Source organism: Drosophila suzukii, chromosome X (genome assembly GCF_043229965.1).
Source record: "Drosophila suzukii chromosome X, CBGP_Dsuzu_IsoJpt1.0, whole genome shotgun sequence".
In the NCBI taxonomy this organism is placed as follows: domain Eukaryota; kingdom Metazoa; phylum Arthropoda; class Insecta; order Diptera; family Drosophilidae; genus Drosophila; species Drosophila suzukii.
The window spans coordinates 2,348,208-2,372,777 of NC_092084.1; the positions used below are offsets into that span (position 1 = coordinate 2,348,208).

The 24,570-nt window shown below is 37.7% G+C and overlaps 2 long non-coding RNA genes across 2 annotated transcripts; one reads left to right on the plus strand and one right to left on the minus strand.

Annotated features, from left to right (window-relative positions):
* Positions 1-7,962: 7,962 nt before the first annotated feature.
* Positions 7,963-8,604, minus strand: LOC118878318 (uncharacterized). The gene is made up of 2 exons (XR_005014820.3): positions 8,296-8,604; positions 7,963-8,238 (listed from the first exon to the last, which is right to left on the minus strand). It is a non-coding gene; the product is annotated as an uncharacterized lncRNA (long non-coding RNA).
* Positions 8,605-21,490: 12,886 nt separating this feature from the next.
* On the plus strand, positions 21,491-22,129 carry LOC118878320 (uncharacterized). The gene is made up of 2 exons (XR_005014822.3): positions 21,491-21,796; positions 21,854-22,129. It is a non-coding gene; the product is annotated as an uncharacterized lncRNA (long non-coding RNA).
* The last annotated feature ends 2,441 nt before the right edge of the window (positions 22,130-24,570 follow it).

The window sequence follows — 24,570 nt, forward strand, 5'->3', positions numbered from 1 at the left end:
GTATGAAATATACCAAAATTATTCAAAACAATCTAACCAAAACTGTATAACCCCAGTAACTCGGGTTCCCTAGCAGATAGATCAACAATATTTGGTATGCAAATAGATATCATCGTAAAACTAAACATTACCTATTAATGTCTATTTACTAAACAATAAGTGCTCCAATAATCGAATTGCAAGTCATTATCTTGTCCTTTATAACATAAGAAAGCAAGAATATTCAATAATACAATCCTAACAATATGCTGTAGCCCCAAGTAACTCGGTATCCTTAGCAGACAGATCAACTATATTTGGTATGGAAAGGTATACCATCGCAACACAATACAATCTTAAATATTAAGGAGAAATTAATTAATTTTGACAATTCAAAATTCTTCGAAGATATATGCATTTAAAAAATCATCGAACAAATTGGAAACTAAAATCGATGGATTTACAATCCATGAAGAATTTAAAATATCTATAATCTTCATGTGAAACTTTATGCGTGACACGAGTTCAACTCTAAGCCAGGCCTGCTTCTGATGTTTGTCCGTGTTCGTTGTCTTTTATTTGTTTTTTTTGCAAGTCCTGTTCTGTTTGGTTTTGTTTCTTGTTGTTTTGGCCAGTGCGGTCAGCATGGAACCCCAATCTTCTGCCCACTCTGCCACCTTTTCCACACCTTGTGCCCCGTGCAATTCTTGTGCCCGTTTTGCACCTTTTGTCATATATATATGTATTTGTATAAGTATATGTATATATATTTTCCCCATCTGCAAAAGGCAAATACATATTAGAGCACACAGAGATTCCACGAGGGGGAGGGTGGGGAAAAAATCGCTTTCACTTGGCCATCACGTACGGCAAACATAACATAACACACGGGAACGTACCCAAAAGTTCGTCCCACTGTGCAGGCACAGTGGCAGCAAAAGTGCAAATGTCATTCGATGCCTGCCGCATTTAAAGTATTACGGAATTAACATTTCTTTGTGTTGCTCCTTTCTTCCCCTCTACTTTCTATTTTTTGTTTGTTCTTTTCTTTTTTTGCATATCCTGGAGGTGTGAGTGTGTGCATGTGAGGGAGAGTGGGGAAATTGTGCTTCCTTTTGTGCCGTCGCTTCACATTTTTCATTAGTTTAGTGGGTTTGTGGCACATGACAGTCACAGTCGGGAAAAGCCAAGGAGCAGCCATCGCCCAGAACTCTAGAGAAGGAGCAATCGAGATGGCGAGAGAATGCAAGCAGAGAGACAGAGAGATTATAGTCGAGGCCCCCACTAACAACTAACGGTGCGCGCTGTTCATGTCTCAGTCTCACATGCATGCTCCTATCTTATCCAAAAGTCTCACTGATCTCTGCAATTACTGGTGCTAGATCCGAACTTTTTGGGATGCACCTTCATTTTCATTTGTTTAACAAGATTTTACCCGTACGGCAGCTTTATAGCTAAAAATATCTTATGAGCCTTGTGGAATCTGGCAACGTTTAGCCCTAAAAGAGGTCTTTTTGGGAAGATTACCATTAGATATAAATGGTACTAAAAGCATTTTTCGGTAGAGTAGAGTACCTCTCCGTCGATTAGCCACTTTCTTATGCATATTATAAACCCAAGCCACTGCCGCACACACACATGAAGACATCGCTGTTGTTGTCCTTGTATTATTTCACTCTTTGACTTCCGTTTTCTTCTGTGCTGCATATTTCGTAAATGATTCAAATTTGTGCAGCTAGCGATCCGGGGAGGTGAGAGGACGGGAAAAGCGAGGCTGAGGTTGCCACAAAAAATAAATAAAATAAAAAAACAGGAGAAATTGTTGGGCCTAATTCAAAGTGGAGCAATGTGGCTGAGAAACTGCTCGCATGCAACACGGGAAATGAAGAAGGAGAGTGGTGCAACGTTGGGGCCACATTCCAATCGCTTCTTTCCCTCTTCATTGACAGATTTAAATGGGAACTAATAAGTTTGGGAATATTTTTAAAAATACCAAAAATATTTTACATAGAAAAATATCTAAACTATTTGTAAGCTTTAATATATAAAAGAAGTTTAAACAGTATTTAAAATATTTCCCAAAGAAAACTATTTTCTTACTCAATTAGTTTTAAGTTAACTAGTTAATAAATGAATACATAAGAAGCTGAATATCTTCCCTTCGTTGGGCGCCATTTCTGTTTAATACAGAGACCCTACTCTCAAACTCTGAGTTGTGTAATATATGTATTTATTGGTTTTACTGGTTTTGAATTACCAACAATAAAAAAAACAACTGCTTCCCTGATAGATTATCTCATTCTAAGCTCTACCAACAGTCCGAGCTGAGAGGTTTAGCCCAAGGATTTACTTTCTCAACGTCTCCCGGCCAATTATGCTGAGAATCGAACCAGAAATCGTCCCCCACCCAATTCCCCCCTCTGTCTGCCATAAGTTGGGACTTGATCTATGCGAAGGCGTCTGTCTTTATACCCAATGCGACAACTTCAACTTCACATAAACAATTGCTTAACCAAACACTCACTTATTCGGCCTGGACAGATGCCACACACACACGCAGGGGACGGGGAAAAGCCATGGCCAATCCTTGGATTATGGGCAATGTGGATGTGGTTGTTATTGTGAATGTTGAGGTTGAGGGGAATACGTTTTTGTTATTGATTCATAAATATTTCAATACACATCGAGCTGAACGGGAACATGGCAACCAATTTCAATGAATATATCAAACAACTATAAAAATGCCGCAAAGTGTTTTCTTTTGCCCACCAGTTTACCTTGAGCATCCATCGGCCCCTTTATCTCCCACGCTAATGCTTATCGGCATCAACAGTTAAAGAAGAAATTCATTTTTTAGCTCTTCTTGAATTTTCATTTTTATTTATTTGCGCATATTTGATTTGGTCCAAGCGAAAAAAGTGGATAAGAGGTAGGCGAAGTTTGGAATGCCCTTTAGATTTATTTACATTTTACACTTATATACATTTTAAATATTTTATATTTAATGACAAGCCACTTGTTGATGATGAAGCTAAGGAATTGGCGTTTATAAGGGGATCTCAACTACAATTAGTACTTCAGTTAAGTCAGTTAACTAAGTTTTAGCTTGAACTTCAAGTCTGACTGCTTTTTCAAAACTATTTGTCTAAAGAATTTGCTTTTTAAAGTAAATCTTAACTGCAACTTTTACCTAACTTTGACTTAAGATGCAACTAATTTAAAAAAAAAAATTCAATATGAACTTTAACTTTAACTACAACTACTTTAGGGTAAATCACATAGATTTAAGCCAGGGGGGGCACAAGCCATGCTGTCCAAGGACTGCCCGACAAGCAGGACAAGCTCCTGGCTCGAATTAGAAGGCCCCTTTTGTGAGTGTATGAAGGGAAAGAGTTTTCGGCTGGGGTCCTGGCCACTTCGTTCCACTTCTGGCCACTCCACTCCCGGCTGCAGGATGCTTATGGGTTTTTATGTGCCTTGTTTGGGGTGATGGCGATGCTGGAGCTGGAGCTGGGGCTCCTTCGACTTGGGCTGCCGCATCCTTGAGCATTGAGCCAGCATATTGAAGTAGGCGTGTGTCCGAGTCTGTCCATAATGTCCTTGTCTCCCGACTCCGTCTTCTGCCAATAAAAAAGGGCCAAAAGGCCCACACTCACACATTCGGATTCGGATTCGGATTCAGATTGCGCCTGCTTACGGCTGGCACACAGTTATAAAGCATATATCTGCTCCTCGGTCTGCTCGCCTGATTTAAATATCTCCTCGGAGTCGCAGACGGCATTGGTGTCCGTTTTTTGTCCGTATGTCCGTTTGTCCGTTGTCCGTTATCCGGAGTTTGTACGGAGTCTGAGGGTTATGCTAAATATTTATGCATGACTGCTTTTCTGTGACATCAAATAAATCACTTTTATAGTTTTTGGGGACGGAGTTGCTCAATATTCTTTACCAGTTCGTGTGTTCTTGTTTTTTTTCTATTTTTCCCATATTCTTTGTAAATTTTTAGTGCGTTCGGTGTCCTGCTGAGGCTGCCAGTGGGGCTATGGCCATATTTATTGAGTTGAACAAATTGCCAGACACAATTTGCATACATGCACAATCCGATCCCAATTGAAGGGCAAACAATGGCGACACACGTTCGAGACACTTTATTTAACCCTTAAAGACGAAGCTCCTCCGTTCAGCGTCGCCGTCGTATTTTAAACATAGCTGGGATTGATGGCTGCTGGGAGTGTTGGATTTTACCTGCAGCGGGATTCGTTGATTCGCCTGTCCGCCGGGCAAATCGGGAGGCCAAACGCTTGACACTTGACCGAAAACATCAAATCCCCATTAAGCCAAGGGCTACGGGATGAATTGGTAAGGCGGGCGCAGGGGAGGATGGTTTGGTGACTCGGGGAGGGCTGGATTTAAGATGGGCAACGGCTTAAAAGTATCACAGAGCCGTTGAAAATAAGATCTGGAAATAACAGCCACATCAGCCAAATATTACATAGTATTTAAAAACAAGAATACAAATATTCAAGGCTTTTTATTTTTAATTTGCTAAAACAATAAAATATGGGTACTTTTTAAAAATGTACACGAAGAAAAATAATTAACTACTTTAGATTTTGAATATAGCTTATGGACAAAGTTGTACCTAGATGTCTCTAAGAGATGTAAGGGAACGAACTTGAGATAAGTCAAGTTAATTTAACACCTAAATTTTAAAAATAATACAAGCAATACATTTATTTTATATATTAGATTAAGTCTTTTCGTAAATAACTTGTTTAATAATGTTCCCAATATTTAATGAAAAAGCCATCGTTTTCGAGCTTTTTATGCTAAGATATTTATGAAAATAAGTAATACGATCAAACAATTTTTAAAATATAATTGCATTTATTGTTGTCCCGATATGCTATGCACTTATTTCAGTCTAATGCCTAAAGTTTTCCCAGGCTCAACGGGTGGAAACGGGTGAAAATGGCCGGGAAACTGGGAGGGGGGTGGGTTGCAGGTTCTGTTTGATTTTGGGGAAACACCTCGGCTTGCAACATGCCGCAAAACCGGCAAACTGAAAGCTGCAAACTTAACAGCGACGCCGCTGCGGGCAGCGCCGTTGACGCCGGCAGAGGCAGCGACCGAAGCAGAGCAAGCTTTCCCACCAAACAGACGGCGCTCTCTTCTGCACTTTCCGTCCGCTCTCTCGCTCTCCGCCTCTCTGGAAAAGCTCCATTTTTCTGGATGCTGTTGCTGCACATTCGCTTCCGGTTGTTGCAGCAAATGCTGCTCATGTTGCTGCTGCAACTTATGCTGCTGCTGCTGCTGCTGTTGTGCTGCTGCTATGCACTCGGAAAAATTTTTATTGAAAACGAATTTGAATGATGATGTTGATTGATGTTTCTGTATTTTATTTAAACTAATTAAAGCTGGTATATATTAAACAAAATGAATTCAAAATTAAATGATAAATAGAAAAATCAAATAGTAAAAGTAAATTAAAGCTTAAAATTAAAAATATTTAAAATACAACATATCGAAATCGTAACCAATATTTTACGTGGTAAGTACGATTTTATAGATTTGTTTTTTTTAGCTACAAAAACGTAACTTTTTTATTTCCTCAAGCTTGAATTGCAGTGGTCTTGTTTTTTGTCAGTGCATCTTCTGCTTCTTCTACTGCTGCTATTTCTTCCTCTTCTGTTGCTGCTGCAGGTTGAGAATGTTGTAACTTTGCAGCTTATCCTGGAAATTACGTAAGCAGCGCAGCGAGCGGAGTTTGCAGAGGGGCTCAAAGTGCTGGGGCAGGGGGACAGAGAGCCAAAGGGGGGTCAAAGGACACGAGTGCTGGAGAGAGAGCGAGCGAGAGCGCAGGGGGATTGCAATACTAGGACTACTGCAATGCTGTCGCAATGAATAAGGCGGCAAATCAAAACAAAACTAAATGAAAAATAAATCGACGACAGACGAAAGAAGGATGGCAAATGGGGAGGAAGGAGATGGAAGGAACAGGTCAGGACGAGAGGGAGAGAGAGACAGACAGAGGGGCGGAAAAGGGTTTGCGATAGAGAGGCGCTATTTGGGGGGTTTCCCAGGGAATGCAATGAAGCAGCACAAACACAGAAATTAGGGGACGACGACGACATCGTTGCACCTTTTTGGCTAATGTCACCAGGGGCACCAGCAGCAGAAGAAGAATTGGTGGCCGAAGAAGAGGAAGAATGTCCAGGGAATACCCAGCCATATGCTTTCCACACTTTTCCACACATAATTAAAATAATTGGCATTAAGAGTGTTCCTAAAAACAAATAAATATTTAAATATTTTTAAAAGATATGCAGAATAAAAAATTATGAAGTATAAGAATTAATGAATTAAAAATCTATTAAAAAACACGGCGTATGAGTAACCATGGAACATTACGTATGAGTTATATTATTATTATTATTATAACAACCTGGCGTATAACAAATTTTTTTTAAATTCAGAAAAGAACATATAGCTTTTATATGCAAAGTAAAAAATTATCAAGTAAGAAATTTAATGAATTAAAAATCTATTAAAAAACACGGCGTATGAGTAACCGTGGAATATTACGTATGAGTAATATTATTATTATTATAAAACTAATATAACAACCTGGCGTATGAGTAATTTTTTTTTAAATTTAGAAAATAACATATAGCTTGTATATGCAGAATAAAAAATTATGAAGTACAACATTTAATGAATTAAAAATCTATTAAAACACAGGGCGTATGAGTAACCATGGAATATTACGTATGAGTAATATTATTATTGTTATAAAAAATAATACCTGGCGTATGACTAATTTTTTTATAAATTTAGAGAAGAACGTATAGATTGGATTTTATATAAAGTTAGAACAAACAAAGAAGTACGAAATCAAAGGATCAAGAAGGAATCAGATATCATGTACGTATGAGTAATATCTTAGTAGGACGTAACTTCTATAGATGGTTAAATAAGCTAAAATGATCCTTCGCGGGAATCCAATATGCATTTGCTATCCTGTAAAAAGCTAAAGAAGAGCAAGACGATGACGATGCTGGCGGTTAAAACTTGGCTTCGCCTCCCAAGGGTTTTCCCAAAAAAGGGGCGGCTGAAAAGGGGGCGGGGTGAAATGCTACAAACACACACACACATATGCATACATACATACCACTGTCTTTTTGGCAATGGCCACGTGCACTTCATGAGTGTTTGCATGCGTCCTTGTGCATTTGTGTGTGTGTCTATCTGTGTGTGTGTGCCTGTGTGTGTTTGGGGCCAGGTTGCGAGCGTTAATATGCCACAAGCTCACACACACACGGACACAGAGTGCCAGCCAAAAGGATAATGACACTTGGCGCGCATTTACCGTTAGTTGGCAACTAACCTATGGCTGGCTGCCATTGTATGTGTGTGTGTGTGTGTGTGTGCGAGGAAGTTGGAGTTGTCATTGCGATGCGATAACCCTGATAAGATCCTTCGGTCCATAGACAAATGTTCAAGGAATGCTCCTTTTTGTTTTTGCCTCTTGATAATTGTCGGCGAAAACTTGAAATGGCTGGCAAAATTAGTTTCAAAAACATTCACAGATAAATGGCTATAACAATTATTCGTGCTTGGCTTTTTACATTTAAAATTAAGAGATCATTTTTATTATCTGAAATAATAATACAAAAATGTTAATAATAATAACATAATGGGTTTGTTCAGACCAAATAGACTTGTTCGGCAGTTGAAAGTCGTTGCAAAAACCAAATAGTTAAAACATGCTCCTATTTGCTTGCAAACAATATATATTTAGCTTTTATGAAATATATTTCAGAAGAAATAATTAATTTGTAAGTATCATGAAATATAAAACATATAAAAATAGTCTATTATTATTAAAAATAATACCTTATTATTTTAAAAAGTAATTTGGAAGGAAATAACAATTTAAACTTTAAAATAAATAATGACCATTAATTTTCCAATAACAATAAGAAATTTATTAAAAAAATTTTATTAGTTACACTTTATGCTTAATTCTATTAGGTTACTATTTACAGATTTTATTATTGGTTTTGCTTTTCCTGAATTCATCTTTAGAGCCTTCTGAGTACATCTTTTCTTTTTCTTTTTATTCTTTTCATCAGATTCACTTTTTGCTTAATTCTATGAGGGTACTATTTACAAGTTTTATTAATGGTTTTTCTTTCCTTCCAACGGAGCACACCGCTCCATCTTCACTAGGTTCACTTTATGCTTAATTCTATGGGGTTGCTATTTACAGAATTTATTATTTGTTTTGCTTTCTACGAATTTTCATTTAGAGCTTACCTATGGTAGATCATCCGAGTACATCGTGTTAGGTTCACTTTATGCTTAATCCTATGGGGTTACTATTTACAGAATTTATTATAGACTTTCCTTTCCTTCGATTTTACTTTAGAGCTTTCTATTGTGGTTCCTTTGGTTACTTCATCATTTCATTGCTATGTCTGATTCCTGTATCAGTGTTCAGGGAAGTGATACTCTGCTACTCTGCTGGTGGCCATGCTTCTTAGATCTTACCGGGATTCGAACCCGGACCGGTGGCGCTACGACTTCTATCTGAGGAGTCACTTCTACTCACTCAGCTACCACCGGCGGCGAGGTGACAGCGTCTGGGCGCTCCCTTAAACCCGACCTACTGGGTTTTCTCGGAAAGGTTCCTCTGTTATGATTCCCAAGTCCGTTTACCGAGTACGAAAGTCGATTGTTGGCAGTGCGCCTGTTATCGATATGGGTTCAGTGTTGGGCAAGTTGGTTAACCCCTATAATCGATATTTCTTTGTTTAAAAAAGCCTTTGAAGAATATTAAAGACCTTTAACTACCAACTCCAATTAATCACCAGCAGTCTTTTTTTTCCGTATTATTAAACATACATCAGAGTCGCAGGCGCTTTTCACTGTCAAACCAAAAAGGAAGCGATTTTAAGGACGGTAAAATGTGAACTTTTGATTTAGAATTAGTTTACATGAACACACGAAAGAGCATGAGATTTGACCACTAATTGAGTGCATAAGTGCATCTCCTGCAATTTGTATAAAAGGGCAATGGCCTTTTTTTATACTCACACTTTTATTGTGCGTGTGTTTTTTGGGGGATTATTTATGTACAAAATTTGTTTGCATACAAAGTATACAAAAAAGAGGATTTACTTTACATACAAACAAAATAATAATAAAATGTAGACATAATTTGATAAAAACCAAAACGCTTTCGGTGAATGTAAGCCTTTCGTTGTACATTATTTTAGAAGGTGGACAAAATATGAAAGCTTTAATTCAGATGTATGGATGCGAAAAATAAATTCCTTTATTAGTTGGAAAAACGGACCAACCATCTGTCAGTGGCACTACTTCAGGAGTTGAAAGAATCTTAATAATCGCTTTACATATAAAATAAACAAACAAATATTATTTTGTTTTGGACAGAAAAATTGATTTCCACAAATAAAAAAAGAAAATTCAATGGCTGCGAGTACCTTTTCAAATTGGTGAAATTGTACAACCTTTTTCTGCATGGTATAAAAACGTTTTTCAACACTGTACATTGCCAGCTTGATTTTGTGTAGTTAAAATGTCACCTTATGTAGAACATTTTGATGTGTGTTTAACAAGGTGATAAGATAGCCTAGTTGAAGTTCGCCTAATTTTTTGTCCTGGAAGGACTAAGTTCGAGTCCTGGCATGGTCTTCTTTTTTTCTTTTTCTTTTCAATAAATGCTAACAATATTGATATTTTGTTGTGTTTATCTCACTTGGTGCCATCCTATTCAATTAATTTGCGAAGCGTGATTTCGGCTTTAACGACTATCGCTATTATCCGAAACGCAATCTTGGCGAAAGTTTGATTGTCTTTTGCCGGGTGGCAAGTGGATGGCAATACAGATCCCTATACCTTATATACATACCTTTGCTGGCCGTGTTATCTTGTTAATTGTGCTTGGCTCCGATTGCAATTTTGAAGTGGGTCTTCGCTGAAGTTTTCGCACCTCGAGGTGGTGTGCCCGGGAATCGGGGCTTTAAGGAATACGAGGAAGTGAAGTTTGAAGTTCTCCAGAGAAAGAGAATCTATCCCATTTTAGCACCCCCTCCCCTCCTTTTTGACTCCCAAAGAAGTGGCAACCAAGTTGGGCCACCTTTGCAGTTTGCCGTCGACTTAATTAGTTTGTTATCCCGCCGCCCCCTTTTCCGCCATCCATGTGGTTGTGTTTCTACGTCTATGTCTCGTCTAGTCCTTGGTCCTGGTTCCTAGGTCCTGGGTCCCGGGTCCTTGGTCCTTGGTCCCCTCCCCTCTCTATTGCTCCTCAGCGGAAGTGGTTTGACAATGGAACTTAATGAGTATAAGCGGAAATTTAATCAGCAGTATAAATAATGAAATGACAGCTGAATGGCTCGGCAACGTTTCCCCCTTCTCCTCCGCTTTTCCCCCGCTTTTCCACCGCCTTTCCATCGCTTTTCCGCCCCTCTCCCTCCCCGTTTTGGGTTTCATTTTACGCTAAATGAATCAAAACTCATTTGCTTCGCTTGTTGAGTGTGAATTGTTTGTTTGCCGCTTCACGTTGTTTGTCAGTTGTTGGTCAATCCGGATCGGGAATTAGTTACGTGTTCATCTATACACATACATGTCCATTGTACATGCCATAGATTTCGATGCGAAAGTTTGATATGACAGCGGAAAAACGGGGAAAATCGCGAAGCTCGCATTACAGTTTTAGTTTAAAAATCTTTTGAAAATGATTGAAATCTATTGGAGGAACATGTATGTTTCTGTGCCCTAAGCAGGATTAACAATTATAATATTCTGCAGCATTTTTAGTGATAAATAAATAAATGAGAAGAAACGCAGAGATACAGTTATATTTTACATTTATTATGCAAATTATTAAGACCTATAAGGGGGACAGTTAATTTTGTTTGCCTCTTAAACAGATTTTAAAAATGCAATATTCCACTGCACAAATAAAAAAGTCTGCTGTATAAAGTTGTGATTTTCTTACTGTGCCTCCTTCCAAACAATAAACGACTCATTTTGGAAAATTGTTTAAATAAACAGGTAACTATATTAAAATAAGTAAAATATTTTGAACTATTTTTTTTATAAATGGTTTATTATTATTTCATTGCTGTCAAGTGATTTTGTATGTAATGAATTTATAAGTTGAATATATATGGTATTCTGTTGTTATAAACTAAGTATTTGTGTAGTGACTAAAAATATTCCGAACAAATTCTAGATTGTTTTGAACATAAACCCATTTTCGTTTCCATTTCCATTTCGAAGACGGAGCAACCCTTTTCAGTCGTTTGGAAATGAAAGAAAAGTCGCCAAGGAAGTGGGGAAAATGTGGGCGAGAAAAAAGGGGGAGTGGCGCATTCGCGTATGTATTGTATGTGTGTGCGACAGAGCATGCAATTTGAATTGAACTTTCCGCATGCAAATAAACTTCCAGCCCAATCTCCAAACAGAATGAGGGTGTAAAGGGGTGGAAAAGGGGCTGGGAAACTGTGAAGAATTTAATTTTCCAATTCATAAACAATTTCTGAAATAAAAGCCAAAACCAAAGTAGCAGTAATAACACTGAAAATAATCCAAGCAAGCAAAAACAATGAAATTCGATTTGTAGTAGAACCAGATGAGGCATAAAATGATAAAAGAATAGAAATAAAACATGTTTAATATTCAACATATGTTGCTGGTACACTTATTATGGGTAAAAGAAAAAAAGAACTTATGTATGTTTTAACAAATTAAGTTTTAAGGTTAAGGGTTAAAATTAAACTTGATTTTAAAACTATCTTAAAATAAAATCCAAAACTAGCGAAAAATCAAGCCGCTGATAAAGTCCATAACCGAGTTTTTTCACAAGAGAGTATGGATACTTTATTTTTAGCTCCAATGTGATGGGTGGGCGTGGCAGTCATTGCCGCCTTCCGATGAGCTTTGATTTGAATTTTTTCCTCTTCTGGCGCAGACAAATTTCCACTTCATTGTCGCCCCTGCTGACTTAACCACCTCTTTGGCCCCCGGATAAAGGGTAATTCTTCTCCGTTTTGGGTGTTGCAAGTTTATGTTGCCTCACTTGAGTGAGGGCCTTTCTCCTTTTTTGTCGGTGGGTGTATGTGCTTGCCACATGATGACACTTAGGATCGGCAACGACCGAAAGTTATGCGAATTTTTTCACAAGTTTTATTTGTCTGATTTTCACGTCGTAAACTTTGCAACTTTTCATGTCGCAAAAGAAACTCACTGCCAAAAATCAACCACAAAGCGCAAAAATGTAATTATAGCATAAAAAAAAACAAAAATTAAACGACATTGGTTAGCCAAATGGATTTATTTTGTGTATAAAAAAGTACCTACCCAATGTGGAGTTGAACCTGTTTGGCAATGATTAGTAAGCAAAAGTCTATTCCACTAGGCAAACTTAGAAGTACATAAATGCAAGGATATATAAGACTAAATGGTAAAATTAAAGAGTTTAAAATGTAATCTTTAAATAACAAAGGGTTCCACTTTCATCAGCAGCTTTATATGGTCCCTTTTTAATATTTTTTGCAGAGCCCATCAGAAAAAGGGCTGTACCATTTTTTAACTAAAGGTTAAAGGTAAGACTCTTTGAATAGAATATTTGGTAGAATTTTTCAAAGCATAGTTTCTATAAAAACAATTTTATGTTAAGAAAACTATTTTTTTTTAATTTCTAGAGCACATTAATCCGAAAAATCAAACTGCCACGAAAGGATGCCATGCACTTTGCCCGACCATTTACCACTTGATTCATAGCCTAATGCCCGAAATGGCAATCTACCATTTTCGAATGTTGCAATTATTAAGTTTATCAACTGCTGCATAACCGATTACCAGCCAGTTAAGTGCGCCCATTGGCCAGTTGTACATCCTGCATTCCTGCATTCCAGAATGGTCATCGCCATCATCATCAGCATGGCAATCGTCATGCTGGGCATCTGTCCTTGCGGCGATAAAAATTGCATGCAATTATGCCCAGTCTTTGGCTCCCCCAAAAATCCACGGGATCCCTTCTGCTTTACAGGAAACCCCGAAAATCCCCCGAAGCACAGGGAAAAAAATTGGTAAATCGAACCAAATCCGAATGGATTTCGCAGCGTCCGTTTGGTAGGTAATCAAACGCTTAATTAATATGACACACCAGCACAGGCTAAGGGCTTCGGGGGGCTGAAAAGGGGATGACCATGGGCGGGGGTGGCAGGATTACGGAGAGGGGTATGAGAACCAAGAGCCAAAGGACATCGCATGTGGCTGATGATTTTTGGTGGCCAGGCATCGTTTTTCGGTTGTTGGCATATTACTGATAACACTCGCGGTCGCTTACCCGAAAAACGTGCGAAAGAGACGGTAAGCGTTTTGTTGGAAAGAGACGGGGCATACGCAGCCAGAAAGAGAGAGCCATAGTTCAGAAAGAGACAGCGATTGAGACGCCGGCCATCGCTTGCGGTAATTGCTTCATAATTGAACAATTATGCAAACGTGATTGAAGTGATTATATGGCCGCTTATGCGCCTCTGTTTATGTGCGCTTTCCCCACTCTCCGCCCACTTTTCCACCGCCCAGTTTCCCCATTTCCACATCGATTCACCGACCCCCTTCCCCCTTCCCCCTTCCCACCCCACACACCACTTTTGCCCGGCTGATGCGTTAATTGAATGGATTTCCCATAATTTTTGCGCTAGGTTTTGTCGCTTTTCAGGCGACCACATCCAAAATTAGTTAAACATGAAATTTCTATGCTACTTTTTGACGCTTATCTGCTAGGAGTTCTTTTAATTTTGATATAACCAAGAAAAACACGAAAATAGCAGAATAACTAATCTCTTCAGCTGAAAATACACTAGACAAAAAGTTATTAATTTAATATATGTTAGTACAAGCAAGGATGAATTGAAGAGTAGAAGATAATTCATCACAAGACACCAAAGCTTTAATTATATTAAAATTTTCTTTTCATTATTTTTCTTTTTCTCTTCTAATATTTTCTACTGATAATAAACAACACATATAAATGTCCAATTTTATTTATACAAATTTCTTAGATAATGTTTTCTATCTAAAAATAATATTCAGCATCTACATTTATCCTCTGGAAAACGAATAGTAACCAGAATTAATGGAGCAAAATATCTAATATCTTTGTGTCTGCTTGTTATTCTACTAATTTAAATAGCAGCAAACAGAGCCACGGTAAGTGATATAAAAGAAGGAACTCATCTGAATTGTTAATGGTCAACGTGGGTCAAACGGCGCGCACATTGATCATCCGCCATGTGGTCGCTTTATTTGGGAGCAGCTCAACCTGCTATATATAGTTATATCATCCCAAATCCAGCCGTGTGTGTGCGGCCAGTTATCAAAATTAGCCATTGGCATAAATTAATTGAAAGCCAGATTCGTCTGACTGACTCATTGACCAACTGACCAACTGATGGATTGACGCACTAGCCAAAGAGATCTCAGTCTAAATGAGTGCTCACCATCAATTAACGTTGACAAATGGAAAAATGGCCGAGACTGGGATTGGAATTGGGAAAATGGTAGTGGGTGTAGTCTGTGGGTGTGGGGAAAGGACATCGGGGATTGGGGAATTGGTAGGCGAGAATTCGATGACAACGGGCAGCTAATTGGCGCCCGGCTGAGGCTCAAACAAAAGCCAAAGAAATGACAATAAAACTGGCCGATTAGGATGACGACACACACACACTCACACGTCGACACAGTTGCAGGACACGGCCAACGATATCCTAACGAGGCTAAAAGCGGCATTAAGTATCAATCATACAGCCCAAACCAGCCATGTGAGGCAAGCGAGCGCAAATAAAGGAACACGCCAAGTCGCAAAGGTCGCCATTCGCACTTCGAAACACCCTGGAGTGGCTTTTTTAAATAACGTATACATTTCTAACATTTAAAAGGAACTCCTCACACAAACCGGTCAAGTGATAGCCTAACCACTCGATGTGACAACTCAGAGTAGCTCGAAGCATGGAGCTCCTAACTACGGTCAAAAAAAGCTATGTTCGATCCCAACAGCGGTCGTATAAAGTTTTTTTTTACTAATACTACTAAATTACATTTTAAATAAAATATTTTGTTACCAACTATTACGTTTAGATTCTTAAAAACATGGCTCTTACATTTTTTTTACATATATTTTAACTTAAACTGAACGCAAAATCGAATCAAGTAAATGGAAATTACGTGTAACCTAAAAAAAATTAAAAAAAAAATGTTTATGCTAACGAGAATTCCTAAAAACATAGTTTTCCATTTTCTATATATATAGATATTTATTTTAAATTAAAACAGTGGATGCTAGAAAGTTATTGATAAATAATTATTACTTTTTAATGAGTACCAATATCATAGATATTATATTTATCAATTTCTAAAAGATTACAATATATAATGATATCAATGTACAAATTTAATATTCAATTGTTCTTAGGGAAAAAATTATAATATTTATTTTTCGTAACCATATTTGTTGGTATAAAATAGGCCCAAAAGCCATATGCCCCAAAAATGCTGGGGTGCACAATATTTCGGTTGTTCCCTGTTTGAAGAGGGCCCAAAAAGCAGGACACGTGTGCGTGTGTGTGAGTGAGGTGGTGTGCGTGAGGAAGCCCCTTTTTGGTGGTGTGCGTGTGTGTGCGATTATCGGTCGCCCGTCGCTTGTTACACGTCTAATCTGTTAAATCCTGTTTACCAAGATTACAAATCAATTGTGGCCAGGAAATAAAAACACATGTGGTCCCAAGCACCCCAAAAAAATAATACACACACACACCCCGCCCCTGCCCCGCCCACTTCCTTGGTTTTTGTTGCTCTATCAGTGATGAGGGTATTACGTGGCATTTGGCGACGGGGGAGTATCCAATAATCTTTTTTTCGACCCACAAACGGTGAGTCTTTAAAAATGGGGAAGATGATTTTTCATGGGTAATTTATTTGGGCTTACCCAAATGTTATGTGTTGGCTACATTTTCAATAGGTCAGAAAATATTTCAAGAGATATGGAAATGGTTTGGGATTCGTACCATATTTAATATATCTATATTGAACTATTAACCTATTAGTTTATAATTCCCATTTGGTTAATAATAATATAAGTATTCTATTTGGTTCGAAATTTTCATGAAACTATTTATCTAGGTTTTTTAAAAATGTTTATAAGCTACAATTCCCATAAATGTTGTTCCATAGTAAATTAGACATTTTTTGTATGGTTTGAGCAATCCAATTTATTTAATTAGTCTTTCATTACCCCATAAATTTATTTGCCGCTGAGTGTAGGAAACCGAGGCTTTCCCCAAGACGGTTTCTTTTCATAATTATAGACTTGGGCCATGCATGTGTCTTCGATTAGCACCTACTAACCCTCGGAAATTTCGTGACAAAAGAAAGTCCTTTCCATATCAATGACACTTTTTTCCTTGTCCTTTCTTGTTGTGTTTGCTCCCCCTTTGTCGGCAAAAGAAATTGTTTGGGTCTCGGTTTCAGCATTGATATTTCCTTGAAGAGGGTGAAAAAGTGGGAGGCATGGGGATTTGGCTTGGCACTGCCAGTGGTGACTATAATTGATGTTATCAAAATATTGTTTGTGGCGTAATTTATCAATAAACACCAATCGAGTGGAAATAATTTGATTATGCTTGATTTGCTTTTGAGGCATATTTGTGGTGTAAACAGTGGAAAAGCTTCTCGTATACCCCGCCTACCCCATTTCCATTTCCATTCCCGTTCCCATTTCCATTGACTTAATGCGCATAATTTATGCGACTTTAAATCCCCAGCCCCATTAATTAGCTGTTAATCAACACTGGCCAACATGCAACAACACTGGGCCATTGGCATTGTCAAAATGCCACATAAAAGTTAACCAAGTTGATATTTAATTGTCAATTTGCACGATGCGCTGTGCACTCCAATGATTTTCCGAGTCGCGCGATTTGCCCGCCAAATCGCTGGCCATGTAAAGTGTTAATAATGGGATTAAGTCCCCCCGAACACCAACAGTTTCCCGAATATATGCACATATATCTACATGTGTTTAATTGCTAATCCTGCAAAATTAATGAGCGGCCATTGAAAAGCCTCAAAGTATGCGATACATGCGCTTATATGTATTTAATCTAATTTGAAAAGGTTTCATCAATTTAATGGCATTTCAATTATAAAGCAGCTTCAAAATTTCTTTATCCTCTCGCTTTATTCATAAGCGGATATTATTTATGGGTCTTTAAGGCTTGTACATTTAATTAGCTGTTAATAAACACTTTAATGAGCATGCTTTAAAATGGGGGGTTAGTCTTGATATAAAAAAACCCACATATTCATTGATGCTTTGTAGTAACGAAATTATTTAAAGGAAATTTGGTTGCCAATTTCGATTTACTTGCTAATCACTTAGTATTTCAAGTATTTTAAGCTAAGCAATTTTAATTTAAAAGTCAAAGCGTTACCGCCCTTTGTAAGGGAACCTTTTTGTTAGGGTTAACCGACGTGATCAACACTACACTTTTATCGATAACAGGCAATAACTTGACAGCAATCGAAAAGAGTGTTCGGAAAACGGACTTGGGAATTACAACACTGGGAACACTTTTCGAGAAAACCCAGTAGGTGAGGTTTAAGGGAACACCCAGACGCTGTCACCTCGCCGCCGGTGGTAGCTGAGTGAGTAGAAGGGACTCCTCAAATAGAAGTTGTAGCTCCACCGGTCCGGGTTCGAGTCCCGGTAAGTAATGGCATGGTACACATTTACACTCACAGGCACAGGCACTCAATTTAGAATTAAGTAAAAAGTGTAATAGACATGAATCAATAAAGGATGCTCTTCGGCGTGCCGAAGTTTTTGTTAAATTTTATAAATTTTTTAAATTAAAAAAAATCAATTTTATAATAGATTGTTATAACTTTTGTACGCGTATTTATATGATTCATGTTTATATAAATATACCATTTGTACTAAAAGTAAAATATAGATGGGGAAATTACAATACAGAAACTATGGGTCCCAAAAACCATTTTTTTGTCTAGCCTAACACCTTTTTGCGCAGTGCAGCCTAGTGGACGAATTAAAAGTCATGTCCACTTCGCAGAGGCTCTTACTGTTTATTTCCAGTCAAAATTCTTATGTTTATGTCCTTTACAGCGCGCATACTTAATTTGCAGCCCTTGGTCTTTTTTCCTTTTTTCCTTTTTTACGACTACTCACAGATTTGTTGGCTTAAGTTCTTGTGTCTAACTCTCGTCTAGAAAAGAGACAGGGACAGACACTCTGCGCGGGAAAGAGAGGGAAGTGGGGAGCCCACACGTGACTAACGCTTTATTACCATTTTTCTTCATTAATTTAATTTTTTCGTCTGCAGTAAACTGCTTTCGTATGCAATTTTATTGTACTTTTGTACTCGTGCCTGGTGCGCTTTGTTGTTACGTTATGCCGCGCACAGTTTTCTCCTTTTCTCCACCCCCTCCGCCATTTTCCACCCAGATTTTCCATCTTTGCTGCTGTGTTAATCCAGCACTTCTCTACTCTGCTCGCAAAAAAAAACAAAAAAAAAAAAAACGGAAAAACAAGCCAAGTTCTGCTGCTGCTGCTGTTGTTTTTATTTTTTATTGCCGCGCAAAAATACAAGTTTGACTGCCTCGGCAATTGTTTTTGCATGGCGTGTGTATGAGGTTACTCTATGGAACTGGGCGTTACGACTGGGGTTTTGGGCCTTAAGAAATGTTTGTCGATGATACTTTTGGGTAATTAAGGATATTTTTCAAATTTTATTGTTTACTTTTCTTTTGCCTTGAACTAAAGGAATCTAAAAATATATGCTTGACCCATGCAACTGAACTTATAGTTCCCAGGTCCTTATTATACTGTTTAGGGATATTTTTAACAGGGAAATTTCTAAAAATATTCCATTGTTTGTTTTGTTTTTTAGCTTAAAAAACATATCAATATTTGCTAGACCAATGCCACTAAAATAAAAATTCCTGTGTTCTTTATTATACAAATTTAAGTAACTAAATTTCTAAATCCATTTCACCAAGAGAAATCGGCCTTACAATATCCTTAGTGTATCTGGTTTTCCACATGAAAAGTGACCCAAAGTGAATTCTACTTTTCTGCGTTTGCTGTTTGTTGTTGTCTATACTTTCACCGACCCATTCCCACCCAGGAAATTTTCTTTGTGGGGCCTTTGTTTCGTTTTCGTTTTGCAGTTCGCTTTGTGCTCGGGCTGCTTTTCACAGAGAGTTTTCCTTTGCCAGTTGGGTTTTCTATGCTGGCAAATTGTTTGCATTATTTATGGCATATTTTCGAAGATTTATAATGGAGTCGCAGCCGAGAGGGCCGCTCTCGCTCCAGACTCAATCATATATTAATGAGAGTATTGGCCCTGGCTACCTTATTGTATATTCGATCGAATCATTTTCCAAGATTTCTCTGAGTTGCCAGTTTTTGTATGTTTATTTTTATTTTTTCCACCATCTTTCAGTTCATTTTTTTGGTTTTTGTATTTTCCAGCTTCTTTGCTTTTGATGAAAGTTTTGTTATTTGGTCCAAGTGTTTGGCTATTTCGGCCCCCTCTATTTCGCTTTGAGAACTTCCTACTTTTTCACATTTTACGAGCAATTAAGCGAAAGATGGCAAAAGTACTTGGCCAAAAAGTGTGTGCCTACACTGACAGAAGCGCTTGCCAAAAAGATCAATATTGGTTTGTATTATATCGGTGAATGATGGATGCAACCACTTAAGCCTTACTAAAAATTATAACACAGATCTTGTTTTACTTTTTTTACTAATACTTATTTTAAGCTTTGATCAACCAACTAAATGGCTAGAAAGCGCATGGAAATAACTAAGAAAAAATAACATGAAACTAACCGAAATGAGGAAATTTAACAATTTTATAACTTTAATCTTTTAGTTGACAAAATATGTTACTGTTGGCTTTACTTTCTTTGCCTAATTTAGTAAATTTATTTCTTTTGGACTTAAAAAATATTACCATATTTTAAAGCTAAAAACATAAAAAAAAATAATATATTTATTAATGTGGGACTCGAACTCATGTTCACCGCACGGAGAACCCATACGTCAGCACCCAGCCCACATATCGGGTTAGTTCCGATTGGAATAGTTCGTACTATCTTACTAACATATAATTTGGTTATTTCTGAACAATACATACACAATAAAACTTAAAAATATGAATTATATTTGATTTTTTTGAATGTTGCTTATAATGATCCCTGACTTTAATCATTCAGCTAAAATCAATATTATCACTTAATTCTTTTAAATGAAGTAGATTGCTGTTGATACAATAAGGCCTGGTGATGTTGATTTTTCTAGGTGCACATGTATCTTAGTGCGGAAAAGTTGCCTAGACGGGAAAATCTTCTGGCCTCTCTTTCTCCGCAACATCCTCGCTCTTTCACACAATCATAAATATTTTAATATGCTCAAAGGATATGTGTGAGTGTACGTCACTGGAGCAGGCATCAAAGTTTTAACCACATGCTAGCAACTATTTTCACTTCCTACCCCCGCCGCCCCCTCAATTTCCCGACCCCTCCTCCTCCTGCAGAATGCAAAAAGTTAATTAATAAAACATCAAAAAGTTCTACGTTTTTGTGTTACAATAAACTTTATATAAACTCCATGCATTTTACGCTCTTAAGCGGACCGTCCTGCTGAAAAAAGGACTAAAAACAACAACAAAATCAGGACCTGCAAGGACGTCGGCGTCGACTGCGGCAGAGGCAGAGGCAGAGGCAGCGCAGTCGCTGTTGACTTTGAAGTTGCCCGAAAACTGTCTAAAAATCGCAACAAAAACAAAACGCTGCAAATTGCGGAAGAGCAACAACAAACATTGAAATAGTTTAGTTCAATTTTCATGAGGGGGGTGAAAAAGTAGCAGTGGCGTTGCAAATTTTCGATTTCTGTCTTCGCCCAAGTTAAATGAAAGTTAAGTTCAGGGAGCCATAAACACAAGCTAAATGTTTTTACCCAATTACTCTGACTGCTGGTGATTTTGGATGGAGTGATTGGCCAAAAAGTACGTTTAAATTGACTGTGCTGCAGGTGATACAGTTCATAATCATTAAAAGTACTTTAAATTACAAAAAATTATAATACTTAAGATAGAAATAAGAGTATCAAGGTTTAAAACTTTGAAGGAAAACCTAATATTTATGTACTATTACTAATAGATATATGTGTATTGATATAATATACTTATTTAGAGTAACCACTCAGTTGGTTTAATCGCAAGTTATTTCGTGTTTTTTATGTGAAGAAATTCGAATTCAAAAGTGAAACTTTTCGCCTTGCCAACAATCGAATTTCGTAGTCGGAAAACGTACTTGGGAATCACAACAGAGGAACCTTTCCGAGAAAACCCAGTAGGTGGGGTTTAACTGAGCCCCCAGACGCTGTCACCTCGCCGCCGGTGGTAGCTGAGTGAGTAGAAGTGACTCCTCAGATAGAAGTCGTAGCGCCACCGGTCCGGGTTCGAATCCCGGTAAGATCTAAGAAGCATGGCCACCAGCAGAGTAGCAGAGTATCACTTCCCTGAACACTGATACAGGAGTCAGACATAGCAATGAAATATGATGTAACCAAAGGAACCACAATAGAAAGCTCTAAAGTAAAATCGAAGGAAAGGAAAGTCTATAATAAATTCTGTAAATAGTAACCCCATAGGATTAAGCATAAAGTGAACCTAACACGATGTACTCGGATGATCTACCATAGGTAAGCTCTAAAGGAAAATTCGTAGAAAGCAAAACAAATAATAAATTCTGTAAATAGCAACCCCATAGAATTAAGCATAAAGTGAACCTAGTGAAGATGGAGCGGTGTGCCCCGTTGGAAGGAAAGAAAAACCATTAATAAAACTTGTAAATAGTACCCTCATAGAATTAAGCATAAAGTGAATCTGATGAAAAGAAGAAAAAGAAAAGGAAAAGATGTACTCAGAAGGCTCTAAAGATGAATTCAGGAAAAGCAAAACCAATAATAAAATCTGTAAATAGTAACCTAATAGAATTAAGCATAAAGTGTAACTAATAAAATTTTTTTAATAAATTTCTTATTGTTATTGGAAAATTAATGGTCACTATTTATTTGAAAGTTTAAATTGTTATTTCATTCCAATTTTAATATGCATAATATAAGCACTCATTGTTATTATTAATTATTAATTATAAATGTAATATTCCCTTGATTATTTTTCTGTAAATGATTATACCCAATGTATTTAAAAAAAAGATCAATATATTTTCCTCCCCATGTACATTTAATTATTTGCATAAACCTTGCTGAGTGCATGCATGTTAAGTGCCAAAATACTAACTAGAGTTGAAATTCTATCTCCCAATTTAAATCTAACGTTTAGAAAGTTTTTATTTGTAAATTTACCAAGGGCTTTTAATAATCACTTTACATTTGAGTGAACTGCTTTTCAAGAGGAAATACCAATTTAATGTTAGAAGTGATGCTGACTAATAAATTCGCAAATGAAATTTAACACTCGACTGTTTTAATTTTTGTGTGGAAAATAATTTTCACGTACAAGTCGTAAATTTGTTGCTACGTTTCGAGTGCCATCCCTGGCACATACAATATATATCCTATATATAAACCTATATATATATTTTATTTGGACATGGGGTTTTCTGGGTTCAGGTTTGAGTTTGGGTAACTGCAACTGGTTTATTTGGCGCTCGACAAAGCGACATCGAAACTTTCGCCAGTCGAAAAAGTTTCTGCAACGTTTTCAGCTTGCAACGGCAGCTGCTTCTTCTTCTTTTGGGCGCCCCCCCCGCTACTTGCCGCCGCCCCTGGAAAGGGTTCCAATCGGAGCGCCCCTCTGGCTGTGGCAGCTTTAATTGGAGTCCGACTGGGCATTTAATTGGACTGTGATTTGTGGTGCGCATCGCAAACGTATCAATAACATGCTGCAAATGTTTAAAAAGCAACAACTATACACATAGAAAAAGATACCCAGATGGATGGTAAGTGTGAGAAGGATCGAAAGGGGGATACCCTTATAAAGAACATGGTAAAGGGTACGAAGAGATTTATAAAACCCAGAAACTAAACTAATATTGGACCAAAAATTTAAGTCAGCTTATTGGATGAATACCTAATAGTGCTAAATCATAAACGCATAATAATAATATTCTGTGACCACTCCCAAATTTTTTAATTGGCTTTCCCTACCTACCTTTCCACCTGTCATAATCATATTTAGATTAAGTGATATGTATGCAAATTGTAAAACATACAGCTTCAATCTTTGGCAGCGGGGTATTGAAATTAAAGGGAAGCCCAGGTTGAAATTATGCGGGCAGTTGTCGACATTGGGGTGGACCTGTTTTGGGTCTTTCTGTCGGTTTTTGTAACTCGCTTTGCGGTCGGACCACAGAAACCGCAACGGTAGCTCAACCAGAAGAATCTGCCAACTCCAACTCCAAACATTTTGTGCTCACACAACATACACCCATGTGAGGAACCCACAGGGGCCCATTCCACAGCTCGGATTGGCCAAGGATCCTTAGCTTGCCGGGATTTGCCACAGAAGGCCGAGGGAAAATTGTGCTGACTTCAAATCAGATGCCAATTAATTCGCTGGCATGCCAGGAAAATTAATAAAATTGCGGTCGATTTTCTTGACGCTTGTGGCAGCTGCTTGGACCACAGGAATCTCGAAAGTTTAGATAATTACAGGATGGTGCAATCCATTACGTAAGTTTCATAATTTTAATATTTCACTAGAACTATAAGATTTTACTTTTTTGGTTTTCGTTTTTTTTATAAATACCAATCAAGTATTTCACAATAAGTAGTTTTAATAGTTTCTATCATAAGAAAACATTATAGATCTAATAAATAATATAGTAATTTATTTATTTTACCACCGAAGCTAAACAAATTGTTATATCCATCCCATAAAAGTATTAAATAACAAACTTGCACTTAAAAAATCGTTTCAGTTCATGTACAGCTTATTTTCTAACTGATTTCCCAATTGTTTTAATTTTCCCTTTATCAAACAGCCAGATTTCACTCCCCGCGCTCATCAATATTATATTTGAATTAATTGCTCGGCTGTTAACGTTAGTTAACTTCACCACCATTTATTACCCTTTTTTCGCCGCTTTCACCCATTTGCACTGTGTGTTTTTGATTGAGGGATTTGCGGCGGCCTTTGTGAGCAGAGGACCCCATTGTGGGTTAAGGGGGCTGGCGGACGGTTAATACAGGTGGGCCCCCGGCACACACACACACACACACACACACCGGCTGCACCTCGCCAAAGATTAAATCATATTTAGCACAATGAGCCACGAGTCCGGGGATGAATGGGGCCTGAGATTGTTTCAATATTTGCCAGTCGTTTATTTTGCGCTAATTTAAAACTAACATTATAAATATTGATGGGGTTGGAGCGCCCCCTGCCACGCCCCCTTTAACCTAATCGCAGGGCGAAAGGGAAAGCGAAAAGTATGACATGCCCCCTGTGG